Source organism: Perna viridis, chromosome 15 (assembly GCF_037379345.1).
Source record: "Perna viridis isolate PV_CMFRI_1.1 ecotype Kerala chromosome 15, ASM3737934v1, whole genome shotgun sequence".
NCBI lineage: Eukaryota > Metazoa > Mollusca > Bivalvia > Mytilida > Mytilidae > Perna > Perna viridis.
Genome location: NC_142459.1, coordinates 15,424,658 through 15,450,937, shown reverse-complemented (window position 1 = coordinate 15,450,937; position 26,280 = coordinate 15,424,658). Strand labels below are relative to the sequence as shown.

The window sequence follows — 26,280 nt, the reverse complement described above, 5'->3', positions numbered from 1 at the left end:
ATTCTGTGCAAGTTTCATTCAATTCCGTTCAGTAGTGTTGGAGGAGTAACTGTAAACATATTAATTTTTGTGGTTGCTATTTTTTCGCGGATTTTGTCACGTGGCTATTTTCACAGGTTTCAATTTTCGTGGATTTTGTCACGTGGCTATATTCACGGGTTTCATTTTTCACGGTTATGAAAAATTATATTAGCATAATATAGTGTTGAAAATCAATTTCATGAGTACTATTTTTTGTGCTTTTCTGTCCACTGCGAAAATCACGAAAATTAGTGCACCACGAGAATTAGTACATTTACAGTAATAGATGAGAGATGGATGGCCCTTTGTCTTACAGAAGGAAGTATACCAAAGTACAAACACTCCTATCACAATATACCCCTAACCCCCTCCCCCGTACTCGGCGGGCGTTTCTAGAAAAGCAGAGGATGCTTACCCTACCGGTGCACCTGGTCCAATAACTTCATTTTCTTTGGTGTGTATGTCTGTTTTCCATGTCTGGTCTTTGTCCCTGGATTACATTCTTTTGATTCCCACTACAACCTTTATTCCCTTGATTACTCTTGCAAGTGGGGTGTATAAAGAGTATTTCAGTCATCACAAGTAACAATTAACCAACCATTTGAGTGCTGAAGGGATGTTGCCACAGATGAAAGGAAAGTTGATAATTTTGAATTAAAAGTCATCACGTTTGTCGTAAAGTTTGGTCAATAAAATATGTATTGAACATACATAATTTATTATAGTACAAAGATAAATATTGCACATACATAATTACATGTTATGTCAGAAGTTTTTTTTTACAATTGTATTTTAATCAGTGGCAGTCCTACAGGCAAATCTGAAATCATATGCATCAAGTAGATTGAACTTTATAGCTTTCTGAGTATTTTGTAATGTTCTGACATAAAAATTACATATTAAAACAAATTTCAGTTTGATAAGGGATGCCACCTGGAGCACCCCCTGGTTCAGCCAATGCTCTTCAGACTTTTTAATATTACACAACTACAATGAAAAAGCATTAAAAACTTGCAATAAACTTGAATGGGAGGGGGTGAATTGCCTTTTGATAGAGGGAAACAATGTAGAATTTAAGTATTTTGTAAAAGTAAAAATTTAGGTCAAATACAAAGACCAACTGTAAGTAGGCTCACTAAAAGGAAACCCCTACTGTTCTATATTAGACTCTATATATACACTTAAGTACCATTCTGTGTAAGAATCAGGCAATGGGTGCCACATTATTTTCCCCAATTTAGTCAATTTTGCCTAAAATATATTCAGTACATCAGGAAATGCTATTTAAATTGTTTAAGTTCATCCTGAAGCATCTGTTATGTAGATATTTTTTGACTGTTTATATAGGGACAAAGTGTGGGAAAGTTTTCCTGCCATTTTCCCATACAGCATTTCAACTAAATTTGATCTATCAATATCTTAAAAAAGCAAATTTTACGAACACTTCGAAGGTTATTTCTTGTGGCCATCAGATATAATTGGTTAATGCAATAATATCTCTGTGTTTTTTCCTTCATGTGCCATACCTTATATATATTTTGCCAGGTTCTTAGTGGAAAAAGTACTTAAAACATATTATCTCCCTTGCTAGCATTAAACATTAACTATTTCCACTCACTCATATCAACATATGATATATTTTATTCCATTGAACAGTTTAGGGGCAGTTTTTTTGATGGGTTGGTAAAAATTCTTTTTCTTATATAAACTTAATTGTAACACAGTCGGAGTTAACCAAGGAAAAGACCTATTTGAGAAATTTATATTTTTTTTAAATTAATCTGATCAAAGTTAGAACTATCAAGCACTACTTTCGATCACTATACACAGAATGTAACAACACTTCAGATTACCTTTTAAAAATCCTCAGGGTTTCCCCTTTGAATTACGCTTTCAAAATCATGAAAGATTAAATCTGATTGGCTGAATAGAAAGGTCATCTGAACAGAAAGTAGAATGGAGTATTGTTTAGAAATAAGATAATCAATAACAGATCATTTTGGCACTAACATTTCAACAATTGTACATCTTTTAAATTAAAACAAACCTCATTCAATTAAAATACAGTTAACAATACACTTGAACCGTATGAAGAACTATAAAAAATCTAACTCAAATGGAATGAAGTAGAATCATTGGAACATTTGTATTTACCATTTTACAACTATCTCATGCAAGCATCAAAGTAATTTGGACTACTTTCATTCTGTTTCAAGGGAAAGCTTGAAAGACATTGATGAAATTGAATATGATACAAACACATCACTGATTTAAAGAGTTATGTCCCTTATCCTAGGTCTACCTCCTTAAAAGAGAGCATGAAGCCTACAACACTGATTAAATAAGACAAAAATCACTATTGTGAAAAAAACCTATAGTTCGAGGGAAACAATTTCCATTGATGTGTATACTAAAAATCTCAAAACCCCGAATTCAAGAATCCATGAACTTGTGTTTCGTCCCTAATCCATGAAAATTGGTATTCACGAATTAAAATACTTTCACAGTAACTCCTGATATCTTCAAATCACTTCCATGCTACTTAATGTTAAATTAATAAGCTAACACAACATTGCAACCATGAAAATAAAAAGATATACTTAAGACTAGAATTATTCTAAAATGCCAGAGTTACTCAATATGACTGGCATGGATTTCGTGACTTTTCACAAAATTTACAATCATGAACATTTTGATAATTGCTTCACTGAGGCATTGTAAAAGTAATATCTTTTCTTTTAAGATTGTTGATTTTATACAAGAATTTGAAGCCTTTAGATTACCGCTATAACTTTGGTTCCCTTTATTACTTTTGATTACCACTATAAGCTTGGTTCCCTTGATTACTTTTGATTACCGCTATAACCTTGGTTCCCTTGATTACTTTTACATGAGAGAAGACAACCAAATCATCAACTTAAGAAGATACATGTAAAAAGGGTCACCACCTTGCCTGTTTAATATGACCTCTGCCCTTATTCATTGACTTCTGACCTTATAACCTTTTGACCTATAACACTCAAGATTCTTTATAAAATCTGTTCACTGGTGACTGTTAAGAACATCTTAAAGTCTAAGGTGATACAATTTTTACATTGATCTTCATTAGTTAATAATTTTGTTCTCTTTTTAATTTTAAACTTTTTAATTTTTGTTCATTAAACCAAACAAAATTGAAAATCTATCAAACCTAATCACAGACATGATTTCAGGAAGTAAACCAAAAAATCGGAATTTAACATACCATAAAGGACTGTAATGGTGAAAGCCAACAAAAAAGGAAAAAAAATGCTGAAATTGGAAATAAATATATACATGTAACAAGAGGCTCCCAGGAGCCTGAATCGCTCACCTGGTTGAATTTTGCCTTTCAAGGGCAATAAATTAAACAAGAAGTTGTCCAATAAATTTGACTCAAAGAAACTTTGATAGGACTTATCATAAGGATCATTTCAGTAAATGAAAGTCTAAATCTTTCATAGTTTTCAAGATATTGGCTGAAAACTGTAAAAAAAGGCAATAACTCTTATAAGAAAGCGTCTGACAAATTTTATGCTGGAAGACTTTTGTAGTCCTAAAAATAAGGATCATTTCAGCTATTGGAAGAATTTGGCTTAACCTAACCGTTTTGGAGATATATGCGAAAAAATATTGTCTGATCCCTATGTTCTATTTTAAGTAACGACGGTCATGTTTTTCGACAGATCAAAAAATCCCACATCAGCTCTATGTAGGATACCCCAAGAAACATTCATACCAAGTTGGGTTCCAATTGGTCAAGTAGTGTTAGAGAAAAATATTTTTGAAAGAAATAACATTAAAAATAGCAAAAAAACGTTGAAAAAGGGCAATAACTCCCACATGGCATAAAAGATTACTATGAAAATTTGACTGTAGATAGATCTCATCAAGCTGAACAGTTTTACCCCCATGTCAGAATTTGGCTAAACCTAACCATTTTGGAGATATATACGAACAAGTACTGTCTGATCCCTATGTTTTATTTTTAGTAATAGCGGCCATGTTTTTCAACGGATCAAAAATCCCCACAACAGTTCTATGCAGGATACTCCAAAAAACAATTATACAAAGTTTAGTTCCAATTGGTCAAGTAGTTTCAGTGAAGAAGAGTTTTGAAAAATTGTTAACGAAAACGGAAGACGACAGACGCAAGTGATCCATCTTTTTAAAAAAAACTTAAAATTTCACTTTAAAGCAAAAGAAAATTGTTTCTGTTGTCAAAAATTGTATTCCCTTTTCAATTTTTTTACACATTTTTTAATCAAGGGTTTTATGAGATGAATATTTGTGTAGTTTTGAATAATCATTTTTTTATAATGGCAAACATTCCCCAAACTACCTTCTTAAACATACATTATATTATCCTTACAAAAATCTAAGAATAGCACAATAATTTGTAAAAAATGAGAAAAAGTTACTCTCAAATACCACGTTCAAAATCAACATTGGCCATACCACTTTTCAGAAATGAAATCAGTAAACAAGTTTTCAATTTTCCTAACATTAGTTTTTCAAATACCTCTAGAGATTCATTTTTCTCAAGAAAGTCATTGAGTATTTCCTGTAGATCCTCCTCATCCTCAGTCAGAAGAGGAGCTGTACTCCTTGAGGTCAGAGTCCTGTCTAAGGTACTGTAACTCCGTGATCTGTTGTAGCCTCTCTATCTCATTCTACTCCGTCTCAATCTTAGTCCTCAGTTCACTCTCTTTAAAAAGATAAATAGTTGAGTTTATTATTCACATGCTCCACATAACTATTGTAATTAGAATAAGACACGTGAAGGGGAGACACAGATGGCAACACAGATTCCCAGATTCTGACCTCAGAGTTATCCTCACATTCACTGTTGCTAGATTATTACCATATTATACTCACTTGCAATAAGATGGGTTCCGCTGGTGGAGCAGGACATGTTTACCCTTCCCAGCCACCAGATGTCACTGTCACTCCCAGTTTTTGTAGAACTTCATATTGCTAGTGCTTTTTTTTGTGTGACGTTTTGTGTTTCATATCTTCAGTTTAATGTGTAAGCTTTTTTATTTGGGTTGCTACCTTGAATATGTAGATTGTCTATGATGTCTGTGTTCACGTTCAATCCATGTTTTGTGATATTGACATATTTGAGTTATCCCATTACTGACACTTCAGTATTTCTTTTTGCTGATAAACAACATTATCAATTTTGGTGTGTCAAATGTAGTTTCAGAGGGAGGTGCAGGGGGTTGGCAACCCATTTTATATGAAATTTTGTCATTTTCATGTGTAAAATTCACAAAAAAAATTGCAAATAATGTTCAACCATCCCCCTTTTTTCCCTGAGAAACCTTGGCTATGACCCCTTTTTCAAAGTGTCTGGAACTGGTCCTGAGTAATTCTATCATATTAGGACCTTCCATAAGGAGAAAGATAGCCTTTATATAGTGGTTAAATTTACATAGAATGTACCACATAGGGATACTATAATCATGGTCTATTATGACAGTTTATTGTTGTATACTAGTGGTTGCTAAGACGTATGTATGTACTGTAAACCAATTTATTTTCGTGATTACTGTTTGGTAATTTCGCGAACATTTATTTTTGCATTTTAATAAAAAAAAATAATTGAAAACATAAAGATAGTGTCTAAGTATGCTTTTTCACGGCTATTTATTTTCGTGATAATTCTACGTCAGCAAAACTCACGAAAATAAGAGCTCACGAAAATTAGTTGGTTTACAGTATATGAATTGGTTTTAGGTCATATTGACAAGTTTTCTCTTGGCGTAAACAATAATTATATTTTCTGCGCATATCATTAAAACATGCTCATCTCAATATATAATTGGCTTAACACATGATGAATAGCATTTCTATATTTTTAAATAAGCCATGCCTGCAATAACCAGACTACATTTATTGATTACTCTGTATTACATTTCTATAACCAGGCTACATTTATTGATTACTGTGTATTACATTTCTATAACCAGATTACATTTATTGATTACTGTGTATTACATTTCTAAAATTAAATCAAATGTAACCGAATGGTGTCGGCCAGTCTAATGTTTCTCTTATCTTATTCCATCAGTATCTAAGTGTCTGACTTTGATACAGATGAAATGAAATAAGAGAGACATTAGAATTGAATGATTGATTTTTTTTTATGTTTCATTTACATGTAAAAGCATTGACTGGTCACACTTTCCTCATGATGTGCACTTCATTGAAAATGTACTACGCTCAACTCTTTTTCACACGGATGAAGCATAAAAACAAAAGGCTTCCAGGAGCCTGAATTGCTCGCCTGGTCAACTTTGGCCTTTCAAAGGCAATAAATTAAACAAGATGTCCAACAATTTTGACTCAAGAAAATGTTAATAGGACTTACCATAAGGATCATTTCAGTAAATGAAAGTCTAAATCTATCATAGTTTTCAAGACATTGGCTGAAAACTGTAAAAAAAAAACCTGTGTTCTATTTGTAGCAACAGTGGCAATGTTTTTCGACGGATCAAAAACCCCACTTCAATTCTATGCAGGATAACCCAGGGAACACTTATACCAAGTTTCAATTGGTGAAATAGTGTCAGAGGAGATGATTCTTGAAAGAAATAACACTAAAAAACAGCAAAAAACTTTGAAAAAGGGCAATAACTCCAACATGGCTTAATATATTAAAATGAAAATTGACCGCAGATAGATCTCATCATGCTGAACAGTTTTACCCTGTGTAAGAATTTAGCTAAACCGAACCGTTTTGGAGATATATGCAAAAAAACTACTGTCTGACCCCTATGTTCTATTTTTAGTAATGGCAGCCATGTTTTTTGATGGATCAAAAATCCCCACACCAGTTCTATGCAGGATACCCCAAGGAACATTTATACCAAGGTTTGTTCCAATTGGTCACGAAGTTTCGGAGGGGAAGAGTTTTCACAAGTTGCTAACGACGACGACGGACACCACGAGATGGCAATAACTCACCTGGCCTTTGGCCAGGTGAGCTAAAAATAAAAAATAAAAATGTTGAACAGTGGAAATCCCCAAAACCATTTTTCTTAGGATTACATTTAGATAAACAAATTTAAATGCAAGGACCACTTGACTTTTCTAAACAATTCTTGTAATACCTACAGCAATGAGTTCCTCCTCCTCTAGTCTGACTCTATAATCCTCCTCCTGTAAATGTATCAACTCTTCATCTTCTTCTACAAATATAGCTGTAATAAAAAATTGTGTCATGTTCTGTATTTCAAAATTATGACATCCAAGAAAGCAAGATCAATAACTCATTACTTGAATAAAAACATTGCAGGATGCAACATGATACAACTGCTTCCAGTCGAACTATGTTCACTTTGAGCAAAAGAGGACACAATATAATTTACTAAAAGAGAATTAGAATAATTTGAATTCAAAAGATATTCACGGAATCAGTTTAGAATGTCAATGCTTTCATTCCATAAAAAAGTAGTCCCTACAGGGGCATGGTCTAAATAAGAAACCAGGCTTTAATTCATAGACCAAATAAGGAGTCATGTAAATACTGACTTACTAATACAAACAAAAAGCCAAAATTGACAGAATTGGAAGTCAATACACAGTGTATTGGTAAAATCAAAATTTGAAAAAGCAAACTTCCGCTATGAAGTGGAAGAAAATCGTGTCAAAACACTGAGTAAATAACATGTCTTTAACCCATTTATAATATATTAAACCTTAAAACATATAATAATCACAATAACTACACAAGCAAATGTGCCACAAATGAGAATCATATGGTTAGCATCATATGTTTATCAAATAAATTGAGCACCATATGATAATCATATGTTTCAGTATACATATGATTATCACATGATTATCATATGATAATCATATGTTTTTCACAAACATAAGATTGTCATACGTTTTTAAGCCAAAATTACCATATGAGAATCAAATGATAATCATATGACTATCATGTGTTCAAAACCATATGATTGTCATATATTTATCATATGAGCACCATATGGTTATCATATGTGGCACATTTGGCTGTGTACATGTGTAATCATGTGTTACAAAACATGATTCTCATATGTGACATTTTTGGCACAGTAAACCTACTGTCAGAATCGGGAACACTGATAAATTCAGCCACATCCTGTTCAGCAGTGTTGACTTGTTCTGGTACCCTGTTTACAACATCTCCTGCTATGGTTTCCTCCTTCAGTTCCTGCACAGCATCAATGGAATCAGTAGGGATATCAGCATCAACTAAAACAGAAAATCAAAGTGCTGTCAGCACTGGAGGTTTTTGATTCTTGTGAACATTGTAGTATGGGCAAAATTCTGAATATTACATGATATCAAATAAAATTGTCATCATACATTTGCATTTTTCATATTTAATATCAAGAACTGTTTTTCCCTTATATGTGTAAACTGAATGTCAATCCATACTTCACACACAAATACAATATTTTTCCATTTCACCTTTTCCTAAATATTTAAATCGTCCAAAAGTTAATTTGCATTAACATTGAAAACTATAAAAACAGATTCTTTATTATACGATGTACTCAAATAAAACCAATTTCAGCTTAAGAAAATAATTTCCTTATCGAACATTAGATTTCCAAAACTTTCATCAATTTGAATTTTCCCACCAATTGTACTTGGTTAAAATCACTGCTCTTCACTTCCTGTTTATTAATGGTTAACTATTAATGAAAAGATGGAGAATTTGACGATAAGTGAGTTACATGGAACATACTTAACACATGTTATGCTTAACACATGTTATGCTTCTTGACACATAACTTCAAAAACTAAATTTCCTAAATGCAAATTTATTACTGTACATCTTTCAAGGCCTAAAAGGAGTCCCTCAAATCTTCAGTTGATATGAAGACTAGACCTCAATTCTATTTGCAGAAATAATAAAATATCAATGAGCTGAATTATTGCAAGAAACATATTTACTGGTTTTAAAAGAGGTATTGAATGATCTAAAAGGAATTACATTTGGACGATATTTTTGTGTATTGTTCAGAAATAGTAGGGAAATTCCAGTGAAAGACCAGGGACATAATGTATTTTGATAAATCAAGAACCTAAAAATCAAGTAACCTTAGTGAGCACACTCACATATCCAAAGTGCCCAAAAAAATAATTTGATCAAAATGGGTAATTTCAAAGGGCTCTAACTGTAAGGGAAATTTGAAGGATAATTTTTTTTTTATGTACGATTAAGCTCAGTATCTGCCTCAACGAAAAAAGTGCTAAAAAACTATCATTTCTATCAACTTTTCATGTGTAACTCTCTAAAAACCAGTGAAGAGGAACAAAACCTAATCTGTAACTGTGGTGGTATATATATACTCATAATATGAAGATCGGTTCAACATCTGGAAGCATTTAGAAAAAAAAGTTTAAAAAAATTATGTTGGACTGATTGATGGACTGACGGGTCATGATTGATTGATTGATTGTTGGGGTTTAACGTCCGAGCAGCAATATTTCAGCTATATTCAGACAATGACCATGAAATGGCTGATAAAATGAACATAAATGATGATGAAATGAAAAAAAAGGATGGGACACAAGGATAATAGGGTTGACAAATTTAGATTGCCACTAGAAAATGGGAGGGATGGGTAAGGTCGGGAAATTTAGCCTCCTGTGGCGGAGCGCAAAGGTTCCTACTCCTATCGAATACCACAGCAGGGTTCTTTAACATGAGAGGAACGTGGCATCATTCCAAACTTGGTGCACCACTATGGTTTGCGGTTAGGTTTTTCGTATTATAACCTGACAACCCCAGCATGTAACACCCCAGGGGTACCCCATTCCACTAACTGAGGCTCACATCCTAGTTCCTCTGTGGGAGGAGCGCCTAGCACCCGGCTAGGTTTCTGAGCTCTATTTAGATGCCTTTTACGACAAGCTTAGCACTGCTGCAGGCCTATGTTGTTGACACTCGGACCTTGTGTGGGGTAATATAAAGAATATTAGGCTGGGATCAAACTCATGATCTACTGCACTCAAGGCATGTTTGCTATCACAAAACCACCAAGGTAGTACAATGTAGCAAACCAACTTTACCTGTGATTCTGTTGATGGTTCTTCATTTATCTCCCTTAGATCTACTTCCTCTCCTATAGTTCCAGTCTCACTGTCTTCACTGAATCTCTGGCTTGGATGTCTTTCTGTTGCTCCAAAATCTGCTGAACCTCAACAAATAAACCATTTAACGTAAGATTATACGCAATTATTTTCAAATTAGCAGCAAAATTCTTTAAATTATATGCAGTCAGAAATAAATGTAATATTTCTGTACAGATGAAGTCGGTTGGCAGACCAAAAGTATATATTCATATACAGTCAAACCTGTTTTAAGTGACCTTCCAAGGGAGATAACAATCATGGCCACATAAAACAGGTGGTCTTTACATACAGGTTGATTAACATACACTACACTACATGGAAATAATTTGATAAACTGTGTAAATTAATTTGTATCATTAACAAAAAGAAAAGACTTTCTAGGGTGTTAACTAATTACAATTTTAATAAAAAAAAACTATGTCATGTTGTACATGTATTTTCTCATTGTTCTGTATGTATTTATATTGTTCACATATAAGAATAAAAAACAGGTCATTACAGGATACAGATGGTCACTTAGGTACATCAATGTCGACAAAAAATATCTTATTAAAAGTACCTGGTTTTCAAATTCATCCTCAGAGCTCTCAGGAGAGGGGCCAGATTCCTCAGATACATGTACCTGTTCCTTAACTTCAGGCAGCTTATTTTCTTCAGTAGCCTTGATAGAATCCTTCTCTTCTGTAACAACTACTGGGTTCTCAGTTATTGCTTCTTTTTTGTCCACGTCTTCAACTTTTTCTCAGGTTCTTTATTTTCTTCCTGCTTGTTTTCATTGTCAATTTTTTCTTCAATATTTTGACTAGAAATTGTTTCGTGTTTTGTTTCTTCTTTGCCTTCTTTTTCAACTTCAGGTTTTACTTTGTTTTCTAGTTTTTCTCCTTTAATTTTATCAGTTGTTTCCTGCTTTGCCTCATTCCAGATTTCACTTCTGCCTTTTCATTGGATGATTCAGATGGAGGCCATGGAGCTTGGGATTTTTCATCAGTTGGTTCAGATGGAGGCTGAGGTGCATGTGTTTTTTTCATTACTATTTTGAGAAAGAGGTTGGGGAGCTGGTTGCTTTAAAGGAATTTCTTTCAATTCTTATTTTAGTTCTTTATCTTGGGAATTCCTTGATTTTCCCACTTCATCTGATTTTCTCTTAACATCTCCTTTTCTGGCCATTTTAATCTGATGGAAAAATGAACAATAATTTGCATTGTCCTCTGACCTGATCTTAGAAGAATTGTCATCAAAACAATAGGTTTCATACAATATTATAAAGGACATTGTGTAGTTAGAGTAACATATAGCCCCTTAATGCAGGTTCCATTTTGTTGGGTTTGTGTCAAACCTGTCATAAAAAGTAAATAATGACCCATGAAATTTGGCAAATGGGTAATTATGGCCAATGAAATTGAGAATTTAAGAATCATTCCATAGAAATGGAATTGTTTTTACCCATTTCATCACAAGGAATGGCCCCATTAGAAAAGTTGAACATGATAAGAAATGTGATTGCGATATTTTTCATAATAATCCAGGGCAGGACTATCTGGTAGTTCTAGTGACCATTTGGAATGGGCTGGTCGCAGAGATGGCTTGTATCTAAATAAATCACAGATGCATTGCTACTTTTCATTAATCTTTTTAAAAACCACCATCAGATTCTAAATATTTATTTCATTAAAAACTGTTTTACCTAAAAGATCATATCTATTTACAATGTTATGCTTTCTTGAACAAAAAAATGTAGGCAATATTTCTTTTACTTAAATTGAATGACGTATGCCCATCTGGATGAAATAATATGTGCTAGAGTGGTCTTCTTTTTACCATTAACTGTAGACATTGACATATTTTTCAAGTTCTATATGTTAAAAAAGATGCTAGACTTGCAGTACATTTAAAATACCAATTTATATATATGCAATATATGTTGTATACTAATAACAGAAGTTTGATCATGTAAAAGAGACACTCAGGGCTTTGTGTCTGTAGAAGCTTGGAAGGGAGGATAGATTCACACTTACTTTTTAAGTTCTGTAAGTTTGAACAGCTGTTTAACATGAGAGAATAGTACATTCAGTACTCTGTGGCTTATCTGCATGGTAGGACTCAATACAATGGACAGATTCTGTAATGTCATCTTATTCTCTTTTTGCTGTAAAAAATAAACAATAAAACAATTCATAAAATTCATGTATTACAGGAAATTTATCCCATTTGTTGATTACCCTACCGGTGCACCTAGTCCATGCTCCAAGTGTTTAGTGGAGTCCGAGTTGCTCATTTGCTTTTGTTATTTTGTATGTATGATTTTAGTTACTTTATATTCTTTGTTGTGTATGTCTGTTTTCCATGTCTGGTCTTTGTCCCTGGATCACAATCTTTTGATTACCGCTATAACCTTGGTTCCCTTGATTACTCTCTGATTACCACTATAACCTTGGTTCCCTTGATTACTCTTTGATTACCGCTATAACCTTGGTTCCCTTGATTACTCTTTGATTACCGCTATAACCTTTGTTCCCTTGATTACTCTTGCAACTTTTATACTCATGGTACAGTAAATCCACCAATGCAGGGTTTAAACTGCTGCAGAAATGTAAGATTTCAAATTCTTTGGAAACAAACATCAAATGTTGTACCCATACAGCCTACCAAATTTCAATACTGTTTATTTAGGAGTGACAATGGCAAGCTGTACCAACTGTATATATTGAAAAATAATAATTTCAAAGGGTGTAACTTCCACAAACGGTAGATATCAAAATGTGCAAGTACATAAATTACCCTTACAATCTACTAAGTTTCATAAAATTCTGTTCACACTAGTAGCCGAATTTTTTTACTGAATCGGCCATTTCCTACTTAACATCTACTGAAAACTCTTGACAAATTTAATTTCAGTAGTTTTAAGAGTTTCAGTGCCTTTTCAGTGGAAATTCAGTATCTGTCGTAAGAGTTGTCAAGAGCAATTTCAGTATATTCAGTAGCTTCACTCAACATTTATTCAGTAGTGTTAAGAGTTTGTTAAGGGTGTTCAGTATTTTCTTTCAAGGGAAAACAAGTATATGTTCAGTACTGTTAAGTATACACAATTTCAACAGACTAAAAATATTTTTATACTAGAATTATACATTAAATCAGATTGAGTTACCTCCCTTAAATTAAATTTATTTTAAAGTGCAAATTTAAAGTGTAGTTACAAAGAGTCTCATAAGGATGGCTAAATTTGGTGTGCTCTAAATCATAATTATTTTTTCTTATTTTCTTTATCACAGGTAGATAAATAAATATATAAATAAATAAACTAACAAATTAATTAATAAATGAGGAAAAAAACCTATTATTACTTATTAGTAATAAAATGATCAAAATTGTATTTGTTTGTTTGTTGGGGTTTAATGCACGAGCAGCAATATTTTAGCTATATTCAGGCGATGAACATGAAGTGGATAATAAAATGAACATAAAATGATGAAATGGAAAACGGGATGGGACACAAGGATAATGGGGTCGAGAATTTTTTTGATTGCCACTGGAAATAGGAAGAGGTGGGTAGGGTCGGGCAATTTAGCCTCCTGTGGTGAAGCCCTATGGTTCCTACTCCAGAAGAATACCACAGAGGGGTTTTTTTAACGTGCAAGGAACGTGGCATATTTCCCAACACGGTGCACCACTATGGTTTGTGGTCAGGTTTTCCGTATTATAGCCTGACAACCCCAGCATGTCACTGTAACACGCCAGAAGTACCCCATTCCACCACCTGGGGCACACAACCCAGTTGCTCTGTGGGCAGAGCGCCCTAGCCCCCGACTAGGTTTCTGAGCACTATTTAGTCACCTTTTACAACAGGCTTAGCGCTGCTGTAGGCATATTATTTTGAAACCAAGACCTGCAAGGGTCTCAAAATTGTCATTCAGGGATAAATATAGCATATTTATGAGGAAAAAAAACAGAGCTAAATTAACAATTTGAAATGCCAATAGCTCCGTAGACTTGTGGAAGCCTATGATAATAAAATCTAAATAAATGATTCAGTAGTTGGTTTTTTACAAGAGAGCTGAAAAAGACAACCGATTTTTTTAATTAGGACATTTTAAAACGTTACACAAGACGTTTATTATTATAATCAAAGGGGCATATGTCAATATATAAGAAATGGATTATTATAATTGAAAATAATAGAATAATAAGGTTACATTTCATTGGTTGTTATCGACCTCCTACCATAGATATAAATTTAAGGAAAAATAAATGTCCATAAGTTCTAAAAAAAATCTGCTTGTCTTATATGAATGTGAAAAAAAATGTGTGAGAAACTCAGTAAACTAAGACAATCATCATTGTCATGTATAGTGACGTCAGGGAACATGTATTATTTAGATTTTCTTTATTTCAAAACAAGATCTACCCCCGTATTAATCATTTCAGTGAACACACCCTGAGGATACATTGCGTATACAGACGACAGGTGGTACAATAAACAAACGTGTCAACTTTCCATTAATTAAATCACAACGCTGTTAATTAGTCTGACGATGATATTAAATATATCGAAGCACCTTCCATTATTTAAATGAAAAAAAAAAAGAAAACATTGAAATTGACTAGACATACTTTTTTTTGTTTTGTTTTGTTTTGTTTTGTTTTGTTTTTTTTGTTTGTTGTTTTTGTGTGGATCTATTTTCCTTAGGTCCTGATTAGGTACATGTACTATGTAGCAATAAAATGCCAGTAGGTTACTTGCGAATGTTTCATCTACTTAAAAATCGCTTTAAAATAAAGGTGTGAAGGCATCCATTTAGGTAACCTAATACATTCTCACCAGTCAAGTCTGAGTGTGAACAAAAATAAGTTCTCAAAATGTAAATACTTCCATTAAATAGAAATAAATCCATCATTATTTTATTAAAATTGGAGATTTAACTACATGTATATTGTGAGGCGCTGTTTTTGACTCTTCTAATTTCGTGATAATTTGTTGACAAAATGTGCAGATTATAACTTTAATCCCTTTCCATGGGAACCTCTGAGAACTTTTTTTTCAAATACCCCCGTTCCGCCCCAGAGGATATTTTTAAAAAGAATCTGAATATAGACACCGCTGAGTTACAAACAGAACCAGATGAACACAACCAATTGACTAGATACCTGTATGTGACGTTCATCATTATACTTGAAAAATATATACGAGTATCATTAATTTAACGCTATTCAGACAATATACCGCACAGCCACCCCAGTACGTGACAGAGCTCTTATGATCCGCGAAATCGCAATATACCTATTACTTTAATTAATAAGAGATGGTGGCGTGTAAAATGATAATGTTTTACCATTGACCTTCAATTTTGTTGCAGATCCATGGTGATACATTGTGTTCCTTTGAAAGATTTTTAAATGATAGTTTTCTTCTTTTCTTTTCTTTTTATGTTTTTTATGTTGTGTGTGTTTTATTTATTTATTTTAAAATAATGAAAAGTATAAAAGAAATGAGTAGGTAACAATCCAGATTAATCTTATGTTTAAAGTTAACAAATACTATGAACTCCGGTAGAGAAACAAAAATATAATTCAGGCCTGAAAAAAAAAGATATGAGAGATGAGTCCCAAATGTAGCAGAAGAAAGGAAGTATGGACGGACGAACGGACAGACATCCCATCACCGTATCTCCCCCACTTTGTAAGAAGGGGTATAAAAACGATCTATAAAAATCTGACCATTTACTGATTTGTCTTAACTTCCCTTAGCAGAAAGAACGAGAATGACTTTACCAATCGAACAGACCCTGCTCTGAACTAGTTGTACAGTCAAAAAAAGGAAGTTGAATATTTCGCTTGTACCGAAAGAACATTGCGCCTGGCTAGATTGGCAGAAAGAACGAGAACGACATTACCAATCGAACAGACCCTGCTCTGAACTAGTCATACAGTCAAAATCAAGGAAGTTGACACTCTCGCTTGCACCGAAAGCAATGTGCCTGTGTAAATATGTAACATACAAGTTTTACGGGACACGTATTCAAAATCTGTAGCAGATGTTTCATGTGTGATGATTTTTATATGCAAAACTTTGCATAATTACACAAAAATTCATAATAATAAACTGCTAATACACCTCCGTGTTTACGTGGATGCCATCTGCCTACACTAAAGTTTTGTGAAATATCTCACTTTTTGTCTAGTAAGAAAATGTTGAATCGATGTTGGAACTTGTTAACAGCAAAACCGATCATCGTAATCGTCTGAAATAAAAGCGGATGCTTCTATAGGTTATAAGCTTTTCATTTTTAAAACGGAAGTTTAGGTGAACTACAAAGATTTTAAGTGAACATGCCTTTTCATTTATTGGTGTCATAAAATAGTTTGTAACACAGGTGTATAGAGGTTAAAGATATCTTTTTTTATAGAGTATAGTTCTTGACCTTTAATAAATTAAAAGGGACTTCATGTATGTACATGTATCTGTGTAATGAATTGTCAACGTAACGCTGATGCATATTTTTTATTAAACTGGGTTTCTATGCATTGGTCTTTATCATATTACACGCATGTTTTATTTCTAAATTTAAGGCGATCATTTAAAGATTTTGTCAACATATTATAATCAAAGTACTCATGTACAGAGTCAATTTATATTGATCATTTTAATTTTTATGCCTCAAATAATTGTCAATTGCAAAAATATTGGTTAAAAGCAGGGATAAAAGGAAAGTTCAGGAATCGAATTCTAACGTTTAACTAAATACAAGCCTATGTTGTAAATAGTTAATATTAAACTTTTTTTTCAATTCACAATTCTGATTACATGTACGAAGGACTTTTAATGAACACTCAATTCGTGATGCATCGTAGCCAGTTTGTGAAATATTAAGGTTTGATCATGGTTTACACCTTTATCTTTCTTAACTAGCTACATGTCTTAGTTGATAAGCTATATGTAAATGTAAGGAAAGTATATCCTAATCACGACCATCAGTCGATTTAGTCTCAGACCGATGAAGTGTAGGACACATGGGGGCTGGGATTAGGTCAACAGCAATATTACGGGAATCATACTCTTCGGTACATATACAAGAATGCACTACATACAAACCCCAGCGCGCTAATTAATTATGCATGTGAACAATACAAGTGATCTACCTCTGTAGCCAGTTGAATCAAAAGCTTGGTTCCGCCACCAACATCCGTTAGGTATCTACTAACAGCAAAGATATACCCCCTAACCTAGGTAAGGGGCGAACGTGAGAGGTCCGAAAAGTCGTTCAAGACTAATAGGTTCTTACATGAGTATTTGTAAAAGATCTTAGATCTCTTCCGCGACTGTGAACAATTCTAAAATGACGTCCTGAACAGGCTTTGAGACTATAACTGTGATTGATTTTCGATTGCAAAATGAGCAGCATGCGATTTATTAGGCGTATCATTGGGCGTGGCTTGTGTGTTTGTAAATTACTGTCCAATTTAATCATGTAAACAAACACGTATCATTCAGATGTGTATCAGCTGTTTTCATTCCTCTCAGTAGCGTGAACGAACATCAAATTTATATTTAATATTTAATATAGATATTAAACATTATGTTTTAGAAAAACTATAATAAGAAATTGTTAATGAATGGAACAGTGTACATGTCCATGTGTGAATACTGTGACATTATAGGTTATATACCCTACATATTGAGTATGGCTTTATAGGTAGAACGGTACTATTTATTTCCCATAGGTGACAATAGTGAATTTTTAAAAGAATGACAGAGCTACAAACTGAAAACTGACTTTTTTCCAGTAATATCTTTTTTTCTCTAACTAAAATTGTGATTAAAGTCATCGCAAAACCGTCTCAATTCTTTGGTATTTTAAGCAGATGATGTTTGGGGTCAAAGTTCCCCTCTTTTTCTTTGAATGGCACATAAATTTTAAAAATTCATAGGATTTATATAAAATGGTTTTCAAGAAATAAAATGCATTTTTTTTATAGTATAATAATGTTAAAGCCTTGATTCAATAAAAAAAATTTGGGGTATCAGCACAATTTGTCCAATCACAGTGTCCTGATTAGGGTACACCAAAGGCCAACCTAAATTAAAGAGAAATAGTTGGTTGATTGATTGTTGGGGTTTAACGACCGAGCAGCAATATTTCAGCTAAATTCAGTCGATGAACATGAAATGAATGATAAAATGAACATGAAATGGATGATAAAATGAAAATGAAATGATGATAATGAAATAAAAAAAAAGGATGGGACACAAGGATAATAGAGTTGACAAATTTTGATTGCCACATGAAAAAGGGAGGGATTGGTAGGGTCGGGCAATTTAGCCTCCTGTGACGGAGCGCAAAGATTTTTACTCCTATCAAATACCACAGCAGGGTTTTTTAACATGCGAGGAACGTGGCATCTTTCCCAGCACGGTGCACCACTATGGTTTGCGGTCAGGTTTTCCGTATTATAGCCTGACAACCCCAGCATTCCACCACCTTCCAAGTTGCTATATGGGCAGAGCGCCCTAGCCCCCGTCTTTTACAACAAGCTTAGTGCTATTTGAAATAGTACCGTTCTACCTATAAGTATGCAAGAATTAAAACCACATTTTATGTGTGTGGAAATGCGCTTTCTAAATCCAGGATTTTTCATTTGGTGTTATACATGCATAAAAACATTAAAACTGAATTTTTTTTCAAAACTGAACATGAATTAATGATACAGTATTTTTTATATTTGTCGAAAGTGACATTGCACAGCATGATTACGTTTAGGAAAATATGTATACTTTTGTACTAGAATAAATTAAGCAAGTGTACATGTTATTGCTCTATAATCCTGCAAGTCTTTCAGTAAAATGAAAATAGACAAATCAATGGAAAAAAAATCCGATTTTGATAAAGAACATTTTAACATACAAGTTGGGGTCAAAGTAGGTGTTTTGTTTTTTGACGGTTTTAGATTTTTGATTATTTCATTACTTAATTGTCGGGAGTTGCTGTTTAGTAATATACCATTTTATACACAAAAATATGGAGAAAAACCCTTGTCCGACCCCCCCATATAAAAGTGATCCTCCCCCGCAATTAAAATTGGTAGGTTTTAAGAAGATGGGATTATTATGAGAATAATCACACCTCATAAAACAGAACACCAGCATGCGTGCGTTGTACGGAAAATAGTTTGAAATCTGTATGTACAACATGTACATGCAATAGTGTACTTTGTAACAGGGTGTTAGTACAGGTTTCACGTACTGAAATAGGTCTTTATGAAAATATAGAGGTCAATGAACGAGTATATATACATGTATATGTTTTACATGTAATGATCAGATTGAGGATGAGAAACATGTGTTATTAGCTTGTCATCTATAGAAAAACCGGCACGTGCCTAAACAAAGCTTAATTACTCATTTGTGATTATTTTCTATAAAATTTTAAATTTATGCATTAAATATCAATCTCTAATACATCTAACAGCACCCCTTCAAGTCCCTAGTGGCATAATCTACGTCCTTACTGCACTAAGGAATCCTTAGCAGTGTTTAGACATACTGAAATTTTAAATGGAAATTATATACCCACATATTGAGTATGGTAACTGTGCAAGAATTAAAACCACATTTGAAGTGTAGCAATGTGCATTTCTAGATCCAATATCTCTATTTGGTACATGTATGACAACATTAAATCTTTTCAAAACTAAACATTAAATAATTGTGTAGAACAGTCGAACCTGGTTAAGTCGAAGTTGGAGGGACCATGCAAAAAAGTTCGAGTAATATGAGGTCAAGGGTAAACCAGAAATACTAGTAGTTTCGTCCAATACTGTTTCTGTATTTACATGATTTATTGTCCTTGTACATGTATATGTATGTCACTTTACACAATACTTTGTAATGTCATGCGTTTCATATAGGAAATTATTTGTATGCTGTATATCATGTTTAAAATACTGAACGGCACCGAGTGTTTTAGTGAAATTTCCATTTTTATTTTTTTCTATATCAAAAAACCTCATAGTACATAACATGCTGCTTTTTTGATTCACAATCTGACAGGAGTATCGTCAAACCATGTGCTCTACAATATTACAATAAAAATTCAAATTCACTAGCAAAACGAATATAGTCGTTGAAATATACTTACTATCATCTGTTTGATACTTCATTAAATAGTCAGATACCATTACAATTTATCTGTATTTTTTCTTAAAAATTTCAAAATATCAAAATATGATATCACTGTTAGTGTAAATTCTGGCGTGTTATTAATAAAATTCGTTTCTTTTAACAACACGCGCAATTTTAAATTAATTACAAAAAAACAAATTAAACCATAAAGAGTGTCAACAAATTAATTTTAAAAGCCTCGCTAATTGTTGTTAAAACATACTTCAATCATGGTTTGTAATAAAGCAATCAGTTTTCTGACTAATTAGTTGATTTCGAGACATCAGAGTTAATTAACCTCGAAGTCCTATCGAGGGGACTGATTGATTACCTTAAGTTATCCGAGGTTTCGATTCATCCGAGTTCGAGTCATCCGAGGTAAAATTGTATTGGAGTAAGGGGAGTCTTGCTTGGACTTTGTAATTAGTTTGAGTTATCTGCAATTTCGACTAATCCGAGTTTGACACATCGAGGTTCAACTGTATATTTTTATAACACAGGTGAGCGACGGGACATGAAATTTAAACCATGTGACACGCGTGTTAATTGGGGAATGTATTAGTCTGTATTTTCGATAGTGACATTACACTGCACGATTCCGAGGGGTACATACATCAGAAAACCGAGATTGGTAGCTCGTTTTTATTTTGTTTGATACTGAAATATGACTCAATTCCGATAGATCAGCACTGAATTATGTAAAACTTTAAAGATGTGCGACACACGACGAGTTGAGGACGAGATTTATTTCCTTATTCATTGTCCAATACTCAGACAGAAGAAACATACTTTTTTAATGATATTCAAGTGACTTTCCGTGATATATCAGACACTGAAAACTTGTTTGAGCTTCCATCCAACCATAACTTATATAAACAGTGCACACTTGTGGCAAACTTCATTACAGACAGTTATTGCATAAGAACTGTAATCTCTTAATAATTTAACTATCTTTTATTTTGTAATTTAAAGTTGAAAACGTAACACCCTTACAAAACATGTATTCAAGTTCGAATGTAAAGTATCAGTTTCAAAATGTATTTATAATTTCGACCTGATAGTGCTCCTACACTTTTTGCTTCAATTTATTACTATCATGCATTTCAAGTATTGTAGATCTATCTAGAGCTACATTTGTAAATATTTGAACAATTAGTATCTTAAGTAGATACTTGATAGAACCAATTCTGGTAACTTAAACTAAAATGCACTTATTTGATGAATGTACAAGGTGGCAGGATTCCTCGGAAAACCGCAAACAGAAACTAAAAAAAAAAATTATTATAAATTCATTTTAAATTAAAGTGGGCTCAACACAAGATTATAACTAATTAATCTTAATAATATTGTAACCTTTGTATTGCAGATCTGGTGATATTTTTAAAAAGATCTGTAAGGCTTTATTATTGGTAGAGTGGGTGGCTTCTTTTATCTTTGCAACATTCGGCAGTCTCATGTTAAAAACAAAATCGACGTGACGCAAATTCAGTATGCAAAATTAATTGACATTAAATAATTCAATTCGGACATTTCAAAACAGTACATGTTTCAGTAAATATATGGCCTACTAGTGTCAGCAGTTTCAGGAAATTTCACTGTCAAACTGTGTGATGGACAGGATAAAGAAACTAGGAGGAGGAATGATTTAAATGTATTTAAGTATAAGTGTTTATAAAAATCAGAAACAAGCATGTCAAAACCCCACCGATCTGACAATATAATATCACTCAAGGATACTTTCTCGATTTGAAACGATCATTATTTAATCTCTGCATCACTGGCTTTCCTCAGAAAATTTTTCGATTTAAATATTAGGAAAATGAGGTTTTTGTCAGAGTTATCTGCCCTTGAAATGTTTTCATTGCACTTCAATGAATTTGTAACTCGATGGTCCAGTACGATATGGAAAATCTTGTCTGTTTTCCTTGATTCTCATGGTGAAAATAGTCAACTGCAACTATCAAAATGGTGGTATTTTTCATACTATGTTTCACCTACTGCCTGATTCGTACAGAGACTGATACTTAAAATATAAAACAAATGAAAGCCCTATTATACCTACCCTTTCTATGACGTGTCGTGGACAATCATCAAAGATAACAACAGTCTGTTAGGTTTAGGTAAATCGTGGATCAGTTTGTGAAATATTTCTACTTTACTCTTCTCGCTCATCAGAACTACAAGTATTTATACTTATAATACATAAAAGTATACAGAAAGTTTGTAAGTGAATATCAGTAGATAAATAATTATCTTAAAAGTAGTCCTTATTTTGTCAAGATGTATAGGAACGAACCCTTTATTAACTCGGTGGGTGTTTCTAGAAAAGCAGAGGACCCTCACTCTTCCGTTACACCTGGTCCATGTTCCCAGTTTTTAGTGGAGTCTGAGTTGCTAATTTAATTTTGTTACTTTGTATGTATTATTTTATTTACTTTATGTTCGTTGTTGTGAGTGTCTGTTTTCCATGTCTGGTCTTTATCCCTAAATTACATTATTTTGATTACCACTAGAACCTTGGTTCCCCTGATTACTCTTGATAATTCATATTGTTTTGCCATTTTATTCAACTTACATGTGTTAAATTGTAGTAGCATAATGTGCTGCAAGATGTACTTAAATGGATACAATTTAGAAATGTCATGCAGAAAACAAGACATTATGATTCAACTGAAAACACCTCTAATGAATGAAGAGACAAGGCCTTAAACATAAATCTGAACCCCAGTTAATAAATCAGAGAAATAAAAATTACTAACTTGAAGCCTCTTCAAACTTGGGCATGAGCCACGTTGTCAGAACAGGTTCTGGTAATTCTCTAAGAAACTGCTTCAACAGGCTGGTAACAATGTTAGGTTCATGTTCCTCTAAAAATACTGGCAGCCCCTTGTTGTAACATTCCTTCGGCAGCTGGATTTTAGACTTTACTCCAAATATTCTGTATATACCCTCGCATAACAAACCTGAAACATAAGATTAGTGTAGTTCAGTCATCCGTGACCTTCCAAGGGAAAGCAAAATCATGGACAGGTGGTCTTTATAAACAGGTAAATTTTGCAAAGAATGTACTACACAGGATTATTAAAATCATGGTCATATAAGACAGGTGGTCTTTATAAACAGGTTAATATTGCATAGAATGTACTACACAGGATTATTTAAATCATAGTCATTTGAGTCAGTTATTGGTGAATACAGGTGTTTGTATAAAAATATTGAAGTTGATTGGCTAAGTTTAGTTACTAATCATTTCCAATATGGAAGCACTACAAGATATTACAGGGCAATACGACCTAGCATTCAAATCCTGAACATTCTACTTTAGTAAAGCAATAACTCTTGACATTAAGGAGGTAGACCTAAGGAAAGGGACACAACTCTTAGAAATCATTGGACCGTTTGTATTCAGCATTTCACATCAATCTTATATATGCATCTAATTAATTTCGATTCATTTTATTCTGCTTCTAACAAAAGCTTGAGAGGCTTTGGTGAAATTGAATATGATACAAACATATCACTGATTCCATTAGTTATGTCCCTTACCCTAGGTGTACGTCCTTAAGTGTGTAGTACAATGTACTTGAACTTGACCAAGTTAAACAGGATGTCGATGCCAAAACTAGGCAGTGGGTTGCACATGATAAACTTTGTTTTCAAAAGTTTGTCCTCCATTTCATATCATAAATGCATTCTTCCTCAAAGTTGAATGTTGGTTTTTAGTTAACTTCAACAGTTAAAGAGAAAAAAATTACATAGAAAGCATTGAAATCCATTGAAAAAGGGAGATAACTTTTTATTTTTGTGCAAAATTTGGTTGCTATGTAAGGAAAATTTGAATTTGTTTTCCACGCCATCCATTGTCTCATTAAAACATCTTTTTACTGTTTGACATACATGTGAAATAAAACATTACATTGGAAATTCAGAGAGATAAAATTTACAATATGCCAACCATATCAAAGGATCTGCCCGATTCTTACAGGACAGTCTCTTATATCATAAATATTAGGTTGAATTGTTCTTTAAATACCACATTAAAGCAACGATTGATGGACAGATGAATAAATTCAAATATATACACAAACTTAAGGATAACCTAGAAAACAGAAATTAACATCAGGTTTTTAATATAACCCATGTTCTTAGGAGATAAAAATATAAAATGCACTTTAGCAGTGGTCGCGCTGGGCTTTGCCAATGTCGCAATTTGCGATATTTTATTTGATCTGGCGACAAAAATAACCAGTTGGCGATTTTCTTGGTGCCTAAGTTTTGTGTTTTAAAATTGACAGGAAGTTAATCAGCAAGGGATATTTTCTCTAATTATCAAATTATGTTGACACCTGGTCACAGTTAACTGACCACGACCAATTTATGACTGAAGGCAATTAAAGGTAATTAGACAAGGCCACGTGACTGACAATATCCTCATGGGAGGTGTCAATCAAATGTAAATATATACTGACCAATCAAAATTCTCATCATCTGGTCAAAGCCTGACAAAGGTAAACACAATTATGGCCACATGCATGTGGCTACATACAAGTTTCACAGCCCTGTTTAACCATGTGATACATCCAGAAACAGACTTACCTAATAACAGAATAAATTAAATCCAATTAACAATAACTATCCCATCAAGAAGTGGCTAAATACTTCGAAATGAAAGAATTGATGAAAGAAAATGGATGCATTTGTTTACGTATGGAGTGTTCATATCGCAACTCATACGTTATGCCAGAGCTTACCGAAACTACTCTTTTTGTATCACGCTAGAACTCTAACAAATAGGCTTCTGGAACAGGGTTATGTTGCTACAAGATTGAAGTCATCATTACAGAAGTTTTATGGTCGTTATCATGAACTCGTGGATCGTTATGGTGTATCCATCAGCACCATGAAAACTGATTTATTCAACGGGTCATAGTTTTTCTTCCCTCGTTTGTCTATCCCGGACTTGACTTTTTTTGAGCAACTCGGTGGGTGTTTCTAGAAAAGCAGAGGACGCTTACCCTACCGGTGCACCTGGTCCATGCTCCCAGTTTTTAGTGGAGTCCGAGTTGCTCATTCACTTTTGTTACTTTGTATGTATGATTTTAGTTACATTATGTTCTTTGTTGTGTATGTCTGTTTGTCATGTCTGGTCTTTGTCCCTGGATTACATTCTTTTGATTACCGCTATAACTTTGGTTCCCTTGATTACTCTTTCACACCACTAGGTCGATACCTCTGCTGGTGGATTTTGTCCCCGAGGGTATCATCAACCCAGTAATACAATTTTTAAAATTAATGGTTTTAACAAGAGGAATGAAAGAAAAACTGGCTCGGACGTCGCCCAGTATAAAAAGGTCCGAACCTGACAGCAGATCGGACACTCTGTTGTCTTGTAAGTATGTGGTGTCCCCAGATGGGAATCTTAGCACACTCAAATCTGGTATGGAAAGTGCCCCGACCAATTCAACTAAAAGTACCCAATCACATGTTCAGTCTGCAGACCATCAATTCCAGTACAAAAATTCTGACTATTTTAAAATTATCAAACCATGTTCCATCACTTTAAATGATATATTTGACTACAACGATGACGATCCACATTGTACCATATCATAATGTGGTATTAAAAATTGCAAAACATGCAACATTCTTATAACCGACCCTTACTTCCTTCTCCAGTTCCCTTACAAACAAAACCTTCCATACAAGAAGTCACGATGACTTAAGTTGCAAATCAACAAACTTAATATATGGATTAGAATGCAACTTATGTGGTTTAATATACGTCGGAGAAACACACGAACGATTAGATAAAAGAATGTGCGGTCATCGTTCGGGAATTAACACCACCAAATTCCTGACAATTTATCAACACTTTAATCAACAAGATCATTCAATCCTCTCCATGAAAGTTCGTATTTTAGAAAAAAAATACCATCCTACGAACAGTC

The 26,280-nt window shown here is 33.5% G+C and overlaps 1 pseudogene across 1 annotated transcript; it reads right to left on the bottom strand.

Annotated features, from left to right (window-relative positions):
* Window positions 1–722: 722 nt before the first annotated feature.
* LOC148597117 (uncharacterized) lies at window positions 723–24,924 on the bottom strand (annotated as a pseudogene). The gene is made up of 11 exons (XR_015918927.1): window positions 24,802–24,924; window positions 23,092–23,295; window positions 22,395–22,509; window positions 12,195–12,325; window positions 11,279–11,352; window positions 10,739–10,920; window positions 10,117–10,244; window positions 9,555–9,564; window positions 8,137–8,286; window positions 7,162–7,247; window positions 723–4,747 (listed from the first exon to the last, which is right to left on the bottom strand). The product of XR_015918927.1 is annotated as an uncharacterized LOC148597117 (transcript).
* Between the last annotated feature and the right edge of the window lie 1,356 nt (window positions 24,925–26,280).